This window comes from Phaseolus vulgaris, chromosome 7, assembly GCF_000499845.2.
Source record: "Phaseolus vulgaris cultivar G19833 chromosome 7, P. vulgaris v2.0, whole genome shotgun sequence".
NCBI lineage: Eukaryota > Viridiplantae > Streptophyta > Magnoliopsida > Fabales > Fabaceae > Phaseolus > Phaseolus vulgaris.
This window is the reverse complement of record NC_023753.2, coordinates 18,272,507-18,284,760: the sequence shown is the minus strand read 5'-3', so window position 1 is coordinate 18,284,760 and position 12,254 is coordinate 18,272,507. Positions and strand designations below refer to the sequence as shown.

Below are 12,254 nucleotides of genomic sequence, written 5' to 3'. Positions count from 1 at the left end.
GTACAATATTCGCTAAATATAACAACAGAACAATAAAAAGAGTTTGAAGTGATTATGTTGGCACTGATCAATAAGAAAACAAACAGAGAATTAGTTGCTTCAATTGGAAAAATAGGGATTAGGTTTCATCTCTCTCACTCTCATGTATTTTGATTAGCATGCCAATATTAAGTTCTTTGATTAAAATTGATGCCCGTAGAAAATTCATTTATATCGATCTCTCGCATATAAAATTCTTAAGAATGTTTCCTAAATATCGAGCTCTCGCATACTTATAAAAACAACTTAGAAATCACAATCAGACGTTAATGGCAATTAACATTTCAAGTTTATCTCTAACACTCAAATATGCTAAGTATTTATGTTTAGGTCCGAACCTTAAAAATACCTCTCGGTCATATTTAAGATTCTCAATTTGTCACGGAAAGTTAAAAGTAAAACAATAATACGAATAATCAATCAAGAACTGAATATTAATATATAAAATATCACCTCAATACATAAGAGTTTGAGCAGATTACTCTCAATCCCAAAGGGTAGAATTAGCCACGCATACTTCTAGCACCTTCCATTCTCCCAATTGGTTACAATTCACTCTATGGTGTTTTGCTCTCAATCTGGCACACTAGGGTTGAACCTCTAGCCCCCTATTTATCCTAATTTTCTAGGGTTAGGTTCCTTCTTGTGTCGCGCTAATGGGCTAAGTGATAAAATATAAAAAAGGCTCAATCTTTCTTTGCATCTTTTTCCATTCTGGGACCTTCTATCGTTTTCATTTTAGCTCAAATTATTCTCCTTTCCTCCAAATCTTCAATCCTCCCTAGAAATCTGCAATTAAAACCAAATTTGGGAATAACATGCTCTTATTCAAATAAAACTCATAAAAAATATATAACATAAAAAAGGCCCTATCTTTCTTTGCATCTTTTTCCATTCTGGGACCTTCTATCTTTTTCTTTTTAGCTCAAATTATTCTCCTTTGCTTCAAATCTTCAATCCTCCCTAGAAATCTGTAATTAAAACCAAATTTGGGAATAAAATGCTCTTATTCAAATAAAACTCATAAAAAATATAAAAATGTATAAATTCATAAATTAGATATTATTTTATATGTAAATTAGCAAGAAATCCTCATAATTGTCTATATTTTAATATGAAATATTACTAAAATTAGGCACTTATCAGCTAACAAGTCACTTTCAGAACTAATTCTTGTGAGATTTGGTTGCCAAACCCAAAGGAAGTTCTGTTGGTTGGTAAGAGACCAAATAATGTCTATTTGCTTGATATCTCTAACTCTACATCAATCGGTTGTATTTTAACAAAGCATGAGGAATCATGGCTTTGTCATAGAAGAATTGCACACATACATATGCATCATTTGAATAAATTGATTTCAAATGACCTTGTAATTGGCTTACCCAAACTTAGGTTTGAGAAGGAACATGTGTGTGAGGCTTGCCAAAAGGGGAAACAAACAAGAAAATCTTTTAAACTGAAAAACTTTGTTTCCACCTCAAAACCTCTTGAACTACTACACATGGACCTTTTTGGTCCTTCTATAACTATGAGCCTTGGAGGAAATTTGTATGCTCTTGTGGTTGTAGATGATTTTTCCATGTTTACGTGGGCCATATTCCTACACTCAAGGAAGGAGGCCTATCCTGAATTCAAGAAGTTAGCAAAAAGGTTGCAAAACACCTGTTGTAGCAACATTGGTGCAATTAGGAGTGACCATGGTGGAGAATTTCAAAATGAGAAATTCAGCAACTTTTGCAACAAGCTAGGTATCTTCCAACTTCTTTGCACCAAGAACACCTCAACAAAATGGAGTGGTGGAGAGAAAGAACATATCACTTGAGGAACTAGCAAGGACAATTTTGAATGAATCATCCTTACCTAAGCGCTTCTGGGCTGATGCAGTAAGTATAGCATGTTATGTGATGAATCGTTTTCTTATCAGACCAATCATGAAAAAGACCTCATATGAGCTGCTAAATGGAAGGAAGCCTCACATAGAACAGCTAAAGGTTTTTGGATGCAAAGGCTACATCCTAAATAATGGTCAAGAAAATTTGGGTAAGTTTGATGCTAAAGCTGACAAAGGTATTTTTCTTGGATACTCCCTATCTAGCCATGAATATAGGGTTTACAGTAAGAAACTTATGATTGTTGAAGAATTTATGCATGTTGATTTTGATGAAACTAACAAATCTGAGCAAGGTTCAGCAAAGATCAGTACAAAAGAATATGAGCATAATATCTTCATGAAGAATCTGGAAAACTGCACAGAAATTCAACCGGTTGATTCTGCAAAACAACCGATTGAAAATCTGCAGCAGTATGATCTTCCAAAACAGTGGAGGATCCCCAGAGATCTCTCTGTTGAAAACATCATTGGGCATATCAACAAAGGTGTTTCTACAATGAGTGTGGCAAACTTCTGCAATCATACAACATTTGTCTCCAAGATTGAACCAAAGTCAATCAATGATGCACTCAAGGATGAGCACTAGACTGCTGCTATGCATGAGGAGCTCAACTAGTTTGTGAGAAATGATGTATGGGTCCTGGTTCCTATAACAGCTCAAATGAATGTAATAGGAACAAAATGGGTTTTTAGGAACAAGTCATATGATTCAGGTGTCATCACAAGGAACAAAGCAAGGCTTGTTGCTAAGGGGTACAACCAAGAAGAAGAGATTGATTATGATGAGGCTTTTACACCAATAGCAAGTTAAAAGCTGTAAGACTCTTATTGGCCTTTGCTTGCATGAATGAGTTCAAGTTATTTCAGATGGACGTGAAGAGCGCTTTCCTAAATGGAATTGTGAATGAAGAAATTTAAGTTTCACAGTCACCTGGATTTTAAGATCACAAATATCGTAATCATGTATACAAGTTGAACAAAGCCTTGTATGATCTTTGGCAAGCACCAAGGAAATGGTATGAAAGGTTAACTTGTTTTCTTATATCTCATCAATATGAAAGAGGGAAGATTGATAAAACCCTTTTCATTAAAAAAAAAATAGATTTTACTGTAATCTTAGTCCAAATATATGTTGATGACATTATCTTTGGATCTTCTAATGATAAATTGTGCGAAGATTTTGTAAAATCTATGTAGGGAGAATTTGAGATGTCAATTATGGGGGAGCTCTCTTTCTTTCTTGGGTTGAAAATCAAGCAATCCAAAGAAGGCATCTTCTTGTGTCAATCCAAGTATTGCAATTACATACTCAAAAAGTTTGAGATGGAGAGTTGTAAAGCAGCAACAACACCTATGTCTACAGACTATTACTTAAGTGTTGATGAAGCTGGAACAACAGTTGACCAAACTAAATACAGGGGGTTGATAGGTTCTTTACTATATCTTAGTGCAAGTAGACTTGATATTATGTTTGATGTTTGCCTTTGTGCAAGGTTCCAATCTAGTCCAAGTGAATCTCATCTTAAAGTTGCCAAAAGAATCCTAAAGTATCTTAAAGGCACAACATCTATGTGTTTATGATATCCTTCACACTCTCCTATTCATTTAGTAGGATACTCTAATGGAAACCGTCCAACCTCACACAACCATACAATAAGGATGAAAACCTAGAGGTTGTTTATTGATTTAATTGCAAATATGGGTCTAAATTGGGCTTTTGTTTATTTTTGTAGGCCCAATCAAGAGGACAACTCTAGGCTGAAGGAATGTACAAACATATCTAAGAAGCCCTCAAAGTCATCAAAACATAAACTAGAGCTTTGGTCAGAAGAACACAAGAAGACTGAGTTTCTGCTGACTAGTCAACATTATTTTTGGGCCAAGCTTTAGCTTAAATAAATTGTATAAAGTTGTTTAGGATTTAATGGGCCATGTATTGGGCCTAGTAGCATAAAATAAATGGACCAAATATTGGGCAAAGTAGTATAGGTTTTTGGGCTTGTATTTGGGCCAATAGTAAAATTTGACTAGTTAGGGTTAAAAGTGACTAGTTAAGGTAACAATTGGGCTTCTTTGAGCCCAATGTAACCCTAAAACGTCTAGGACATATTGGAAAACGAAAATACCTTGGCATGGAGCACATGGTCGTACACATGGCAACATAGGAGTGGAGAGGATTTCGCATGGAAGGTGTGAGCTAAACATTGAAAGCATGACTCCACATGGCACATTCTCATTGGAGAGTTTTATTTTTGAATTTTAAACTTTTGGCTCCAAAATGTTCAGCCCTCTCTCCTATAAATTGAGGTTCTTGGCTCTCATTATGTAAGATTAATCAAATGAGTGAATTGCTACCAAATTTGTGCCAATTACACTCTTGTCTCCTACCCTCCCTAGGATAGACGTTTGATCTTCAACTTTTCCACTAGACCAAGTGATTAGGCCTCACCTATCACTCTCCATACCTATCCTTCACCTTCAAGGAATCCACAAGCTCTAAGTGAGCTCCTTGTCCGCTCCAATTTGTGAAGCTTCCGCACCTCTCCACCATGAAATCCAATCGGAATGAAGGCACTCTTCCATCATACTCTGACTCTAATTTTGCAAGTTGTAAATTAGATAGAAACAACACAAGTGGGACATGCCATTTACTTGGATCAAGCCTTATATCATGGCACAGCAAAAAGCAAGCATGTGTAGCATTATCAACAGTTGAAGCTGGGTATATAGCTACAGGGAGTTGTTGTGCACAAATCTTATGGATAAAGCAACAAATTGAAGACTTTGGGTTGAAAATAAGCAAGGTCCCTTTATTGTGTGACAACACAAGTGCCATAAATCTCACAAAGAATTAGGTTTTGCACTCCATAACCAAGCATATTGAGATTAGACATCACTTCATTCGTGACCATGTCAATAATAGAGATTGTGAGATTCAAATCGTTGCCACTGAAAGCCAGCTTGCAGACATTTTCACAAAACCCTTATCCAAAAAGACAGGTTTTATTCATTAAGGAATGAATTGGGAATAATTGATTTACAAGTTTTATCTTAAATCTATGTTGTTTTCTTAATCCTTCTTTTTGTCTATTTGTGAAGACAAATAGGGGGAGAAGTGAGCTTTGGTAAGCTTTGGGTTGAAATGTTCTCAATACTTTCATTTGCTTTTGTTTTGCATACTTGTTTGAACATTGCTTTAACTGGTTTTTTAAACTCTGATCTGATACAAACTCTTATACAAATTTTAACCAGTTATTCCTGCGAAATAACCGATTATTTTTCTGTGTTGCACCTATGTATGTTTGACTGGTTTCTCACATTGATTTGGCTAATGTTCCTCGTTGGAAATCACCTAGTGGAAACTAATGTGTGGTGCCTGTTTGATTGGAATAGATTACCCTGTTTTTTTCTGTTTGCTTATGAATGTAGGTTAAGCAAGATTCTAAACAGAACATTCCAAAAAGCATCCCAAGGATTTGTCTCCATCAAATAGGGGGTGATTGTGGAACATGGAAGCTTTAATGATTCAAATCTATGTTGGAGGTTTTTTGTTGATGTTGTGCTGCTTTTGGATTGAGCTTAGTCTAGGGTATTTAGAAATCTTGTAAAAGATCATTCCTAGTCCTTTGCACAAAGCTAGTTCAATCTTTTTAAAAGGGAAAAGTGTTTTTCTAAGCAAAGAGAAAAACAATCGGTTGAAACCATGATATAGTCGGTTGTTTGTCACTTAGCTTGATTGAAGGTTTTCAAAACTGTTTTTGACTTAATTAAATAATTGTCTAACTAATTCAACCGGTTAAAACAACTTTTCAACCGGTTGATTGTCACATTTCATAACAGTTTTTCAAAACCCTGTTAATCTGTTTTGCAATTGAATCAAAACTGTTTTGAATCATGATTGTTGCCTAGAATAGCTAGTTTTGAAAGCTATAAATATGGCTTTCCTTTCAAAACAAAATACAGAAAAAAAAGATATCAAATACAGTCAGATTGAGATTGATTTTGAGAAAAAAATTTCAAAGGTTTGCAAGATTGCTAAGTAGTTATGCATTGGTTCAAGGTCTAATCATAGGAGCTCTGTGATTCGTGTAAATCCAGGTGTAATTTGTTCCTTTTATGATTATTTTATTTGTTCTTTTATAAAGTTGTGAAGTGTGTGAAAGCCTGTAAAGTCAGAGGGTGTTTTGACTAAGGTTGTGTGTTTGGCAAAGAGGTTGAGTGGTTCTTGTGGTATCAAGATCACCTCTTTGTGGTTGTGTGGATTGTAATTTGTGATTGGTTACTAGTGGAACCCAATGGTTGTTTCGAAAACTGGATGTAGCTCAAGGTTGAGTGAACCAATATATATTGGCTGTGTAATCTCTCTCTCTCTCACTCCTTATAAACTGTTGAATTTACAATAGGCAACGATGATATTTCCTCCCCATGGTTTACCCAAATGTTATATCCTTTTACAAAGCCTATAACTATTAAATGATCATAGACCACATATCTTTTTGCCCAACAATGATTTCTACACTTAGAACAAGGGCATAAAATCTCATTCCCTTGAAGTCTTCCACTAGTGTATGAAAAATCTAAAAATAACTCAACACCATTAATATACTCTTTACTAAATCTTGAAAATTTAGTCCACTCTTTGTCCATCATCTTTAATCTAATAGACAAAAAATCATCATATATTGTAAGTGTCTAAAAACTAATTAATAAGTTTGAACAATAATAAGAATGAAAGAAAATAAATACTTGTCATCTTCCAATTTAATGAGTTAATCACAAGTTACAGAACTTGACTTGGAGCTAGCAAGTAAATTTTTAAAGAATGGCTAGTATGTGTGTTGGTGAGAGAAGATGGGAACAAATAAATGAATCAGAATGGTAGAGTAGACTTACAATACCTACCATATATCATACTAACTCAATTATTGCAATAATTAAATATAATTATGCACTAATTGAATTGAGTCAAATTTAAAAAACTAATATAATTTAATTAAAGGTAAAATCACTATTAAAATAGACTTTTCTAAAGATGATGCACTAAATTTATCAATAAGGATTACTAAAAAAATCTAGGTCAATGAATCCAAATATTTCCAGAAAACTTTTAACCATTAAATAAACAAAATAGTAAACATGTGCTTTGAATATTTAAAATGATAAATGAGTTAAGCTTGTTTATCGCACAACTGACATCTTTCAGTAGTTAAAGCTCCACTTCACACTATCTTCACCTTCACAAGGAAACAATACATTACTTATATTTACTCTATAGTGTACCTATAAATCAATCAGACGTACAAAGATTGAGATAAAATATAGTTGAACATGTGGAAAGATGATTTCTACAAAGGTCACTAAGATGTCAGTAGTAAATCAATTCTAATTTTGTTAAGCACTCTTACTTTTATTTGTTTCCCCTAGTTAAGGCTCTTTCTTAGTTTCATCAATAAAAACACCAAGAATTGGAAAGAAATCTAAAGGTAGCCTACACAAAATAGATAGCTACACTCACATGAATATATGAAACTCATAATTTAATTTTTATGAAGTCATCCAATATGAATTCCTGTATTAGCAAGAAGAGTTCCAATCGGATGCTGCTTTTTTTCAAAAAAAAAAAAATACACTAACAACAACATACTAATTAAACTATTCAGAATATAGAATAAATTACATATATTTTACTTAAGAGAAAATAAAAATATGTCTCTATAGGTAAGAAAGTTAGGCAGTAGTTTACATACATTCTCATCATAGTGGCATCTCCATGGTGTGATAAAGGACCAAAAGATAGTGTTACTAAAAAGTTCATATTAATGAATGGGAGAACGAGACAAAGTTAATAAATATTATTAAACTGATTATTTATTCAAGGCTTTGATGGTGTGGAGATACATGGACCCAATGGGTATACTTACTTGATCAGTTCCTAAAAAAACCATGTGAATGACACACTTCCTTATGCAATAGAAATAATACCCTAAAGTCATATAACAACATCGACTTTCATATAACAAGAATGATTAAATATTACGTAATTATCAAATCCACTTAAATACAACTATTCCATACACCAATATATTGCAGCATTGCTCTACACTACCCTTTACATTTCAATTTCAATTTTAAAGCTTTTATTTTTGTTATTGTTTTCATTTATTGATTACATAAAAAAAAAACCCAAATCTTTAATCAGAAACTCTTTTAATCGGCTAGATATAGGCAACCTTTTTCTTGTTTCTGAGCAATGAAGACTCAATAAATAACTGGCACAAAAAGGTGTTAAACTCTTATACAACAAAAAGAGTCCAAGCCAGGTATGTTGTATTTAGACTAAAAGGCACCTAAACTAGTCAAGCTTCACACGAAAGATAAAGAGGCTTTTATTTAAAAATTGATTAATCAATTAACTTGTATTAATAGTTGTACTGGACAGAGTGCTCGTGTGTCGGGACCTCGGTTCATGGGCGTGGGTGTGGTCAGCTCGATTTTTAGGCCCAAAGGGTAGGTCGTGAGTCCGGCCCAATTTCATTAGTAAGCCTGATGGAGGATGATTTAAATAGAGAAAATAACAAGTTGATCATATGTTGATAAGATTATTAGTTAAATATATATGTAGATATATACATTAAGTTGTTAGAATATAATATATGTGAATATACATAAAGTTGTTAGTTAAATAAATATGTGCATAAAGTTGTTAATTATATATGGCGATATTAGTTAAATGGTGAGCACCCAATAATAAGGGCACACGAGATTCTCTTTTGCAAGTTAACATCGTGAGTAAAGGTGTCGTAGGCAGAATATTATTTTTGTTATGCTTTCAGTTGAGATTATAGTCTATTAAGAGAAAGTCGTTAAAGAGATAGTTATGTTATAAAAAGGGCTTGAGACCCTCAGTAAAGGAGGTACGTTGTTTCTGAATACTAGACTGAAACTAAATCTTACCTTATTTTGTATGCTCTCGCTGACTTGATCGTCGGAGTGTGATCAACAGGTAGAGCCCACTTTGTCCCAACAGAGTCACGTTGCAATGCAACGAGAAGATGCATAACATAATCTAGAGGAGACAGGTTAAAAGCGGAGCTTTCTACCCAAGTTAACTGGCAAGAGATTCAACCAATGAGAATAATAGCTAATATAATTAGTAAAACGCAAATTTACAAAAACAAGATAAAACCAAAAATCGATGAATTATGTGTCAATTTAAAACTAGTACTCATTTTGTGATCCAAATGCATAGAAAGAAATTCCCAAATTACCGATCACCATTAAATTAAAATGGCTATCACATAGCCAACCTTACAACAAACATATACATGGTGTTAAAACAAACAACAAATTACAGTGTAATATAGTAAAAATGAGAAATATAAATCAATACATATTTTTTATTCTCATCTCAACACTTGGTTACATCAAATTTCTACAACTAAGAAAATACCACACTTTCTAGTAAAAATAAATTATTTTATTACATATAACATTTATTAATTAGTTTATTGGGTTACTTGTCAATTAGTTAAATAGTTTCTTTTATGTGTTTTATCTATTTTCTCACCTTATGGTAAATACAATTATCTATATCGTACCATCTTTGTCACTATGTGCACTTGTCCCACACTATACGCAAGTACCTTAACCTGCTGACATCTAAAACCAATAGAGTCAATTGTAACAATCATGATGTGATAAATAAATTGAAATGCATTTCACACATGGCGATAACAAAAGTTACTCAAACGAGACTTGTATGATCATCATATGTCATTTTATGCCTTAAAGAAACATGTTTCTTCATGTAATTAAAGAAATCAAAATAAATATTAATCATGGAAAAAAAGTTATGGAAAAACATGCCAAAGAAACTCTAACGTTTGGTTGTCCATCCATTAGTGCAATAGAAAATGCTTACGGTAGTATAGTCGTTATATGCGTAATAATGCAAGACTTATGCCTCTATCAAATGCTAGAACCCCACAAGAAAATATATATGCAATTGCAAGTGAGTGGAGCTTCATCAAACAAGGTGAAGGTGTCAATTATGTTGGTGGCAGAGGTTCGGATTCTTCCATATATCTTAGTAAGTTTGCACTATGAGGCACTCTTTTTGATAGGCATTATAAGAGATCAAAGCTATTAGTAGGAAATTTGAAAGCTTCAAAGCCAAATATCTCTCAAAGAGTATAAAATTTCTCTCAAAGAACCCTCTTTGTCCCCAAATTATACTTCATGCAACCTTTCCCCCAAATTACAGTCTATGAAAGGAAAGCTTCATCCCCAGATTAAACTCAAGGAATGTGAAAGATTAAATGAAAGTGGTGAAACCAAACAAAATTCCAAAAAACCTAACCCAAAAAAAATTCAATCAAACCAAATCAAAATAAAAATGAAACTCTAAGAGCGAGCGAGATACAGTGTACCTGAAGTGATTGAGAATGTTCAATGTTGTTCAGTGAGGATAGACTACAATATACCCAATTGATGACATTGAGAACGTCTAGTCTAGGTGAGAAGTGGGGAAGAACGCGCAGTGAGAAGGTGAGAAGTGAGGAAGAACGCTTGGTGAGAAGTGAGGAAGAACGCGCAGTGAGAAGTAAGGGAGAACGCATGGTGAGAAGGTGAGAAGTTAGTAAGAACGCACAGTGAGAAGTGAGAGGGAGACCCAATGTGAGGTGCGTTTTTTCAGTTACGTGAGAGGGAAGAAGAAAAAATTTCCAGCAAAATTGGATTTTGTTTATATTTTATTTTAGATTTTTTTTAACCCAAAAGACCACACGTAAAGTATCAACGCTTTTATGATCGTGGATTCTTATATATTTTAAGCCATTTTACTAAAACTGTGGTCTTTATTATGTTCAAACAACACTTTCATACTCATGGCCTATTTTAGCGTTTCCCCTAAAGTAAAAAATGTTGTAGTTTGCAAGCACATATTGATTTGAGTTTTAACTTTGAAGTTTTCTCTATAACTCTTCAAGGGAGGAAAACTTGTTTCATATTGAATTATTCTTGAATGTAGATTAGAGCTTGTTAAAAATATAGTTGAACTAAATTTTGTGATATATTCTTTTCATTTTGATTCTTATTTTTAGTTTTCAGTTGTTTGTGTTGTTTATTTGGAATATTTTTAAATTATGTTAATTTAATTAACTTGTGTTAAATCTACCAAAATATGTGCACAAAATATGTATCATTATTGGACCTTCTGCACAACAAGCTTCTAGCCAACAACAACGACAACAATCACCACCACCCTTGTCTCCACCGCTGCAACCATGATGCTATAACACCTTTTTTACCCTTTTTGATGTTTCTAAAATGGAGAGAAGTCGGAATGTTGTTGAAATGTTACATTTTATTTGTATTTGTGCTTAGTTATCTTTGCCATGACATTCATAAAGCATATATAAACACAAGCATATGTTTGATTCAAGTTGTGCATCATCTCTAATATTACATGTGTTTATATTTTTCTATGCTTATTGTTGTATCAATTCTTGTTAAGTATTTCTCTTCATCAAAATGAAGGAGATTGAGGATATCCCTATTACATGTGTTGATAGGGATTTATGGTTTAATCCCTATAAATCCTTGTAAAGAATTTTAATGATAACAAACATTGAACAAGCTATATACATGTTATTGTTATATGAACCTTCTAATGTGTGTTTTGTGCAAGTTGAAGCTTATTAGACCATCTTGTTGGGTATGAAGTCAAGACCAATTGGGTTGGGCTGACTAGACGCCATGTTTAGTGAGTGGGCTTAATCATTGTACACAGTTGAAGTGCAGGTGAACATTGTTTCGTGGCTTCAAGTGGGAGATTGTTGGGTCTGAAGCCAGGACCAATTGGGTTGGGCTGACTAGACACCATGTTTAGTGAGTGGGCTTAATCATTGTGTCCCTATTATTATCTCTATTTAAAGAGATCATTGTGCTTGTAATTTTGTGTGCAACAGGATAAAATGAAAACCTAATAGTTGCCCGTGTGGATGTAGGTTGCAGTTGGCGACCAAACCACGTTAAATCTTGTGTCGTTTATTTTTTTGCAGTTGATTGGTGATTGTGTGTGTTGCTTCCACGTGCATTTTTTTCCATCACATCCAAAGGTCACACTATCAATGTTAAATGCTCCATTACTGGATACATGTTAATGTTAAATTAAATACACAACTAAAGTCATAATCATAGATTATTTCTAGAGATAAAATGAATCAAAGATTGATAAATTTGAAATGCCACATATGCCTTGAATGATTAGACACAAAAATGTTTTTCATATAGAAAGTTTACATTCTACGACGTTCACATTAGA

The 12,254-nt window shown here is 33.5% G+C and overlaps 1 long non-coding RNA gene across 1 annotated transcript; it reads right to left on the bottom strand.

Annotated features, from left to right (window-relative positions):
- Positions 1 to 485: 485 nt before the first annotated feature.
- LOC137828038 (uncharacterized) lies at positions 486 to 9,580 on the bottom strand. Its single transcript, XR_011083807.1, has 3 exons — positions 9,529 to 9,580; positions 8,885 to 9,039; positions 486 to 1,010 (listed from the first exon to the last, which is right to left on the bottom strand). It is a non-coding gene; the product is annotated as an uncharacterized lncRNA (long non-coding RNA).
- Positions 9,581 to 12,254: the final 2,674 nt, after the last annotated feature.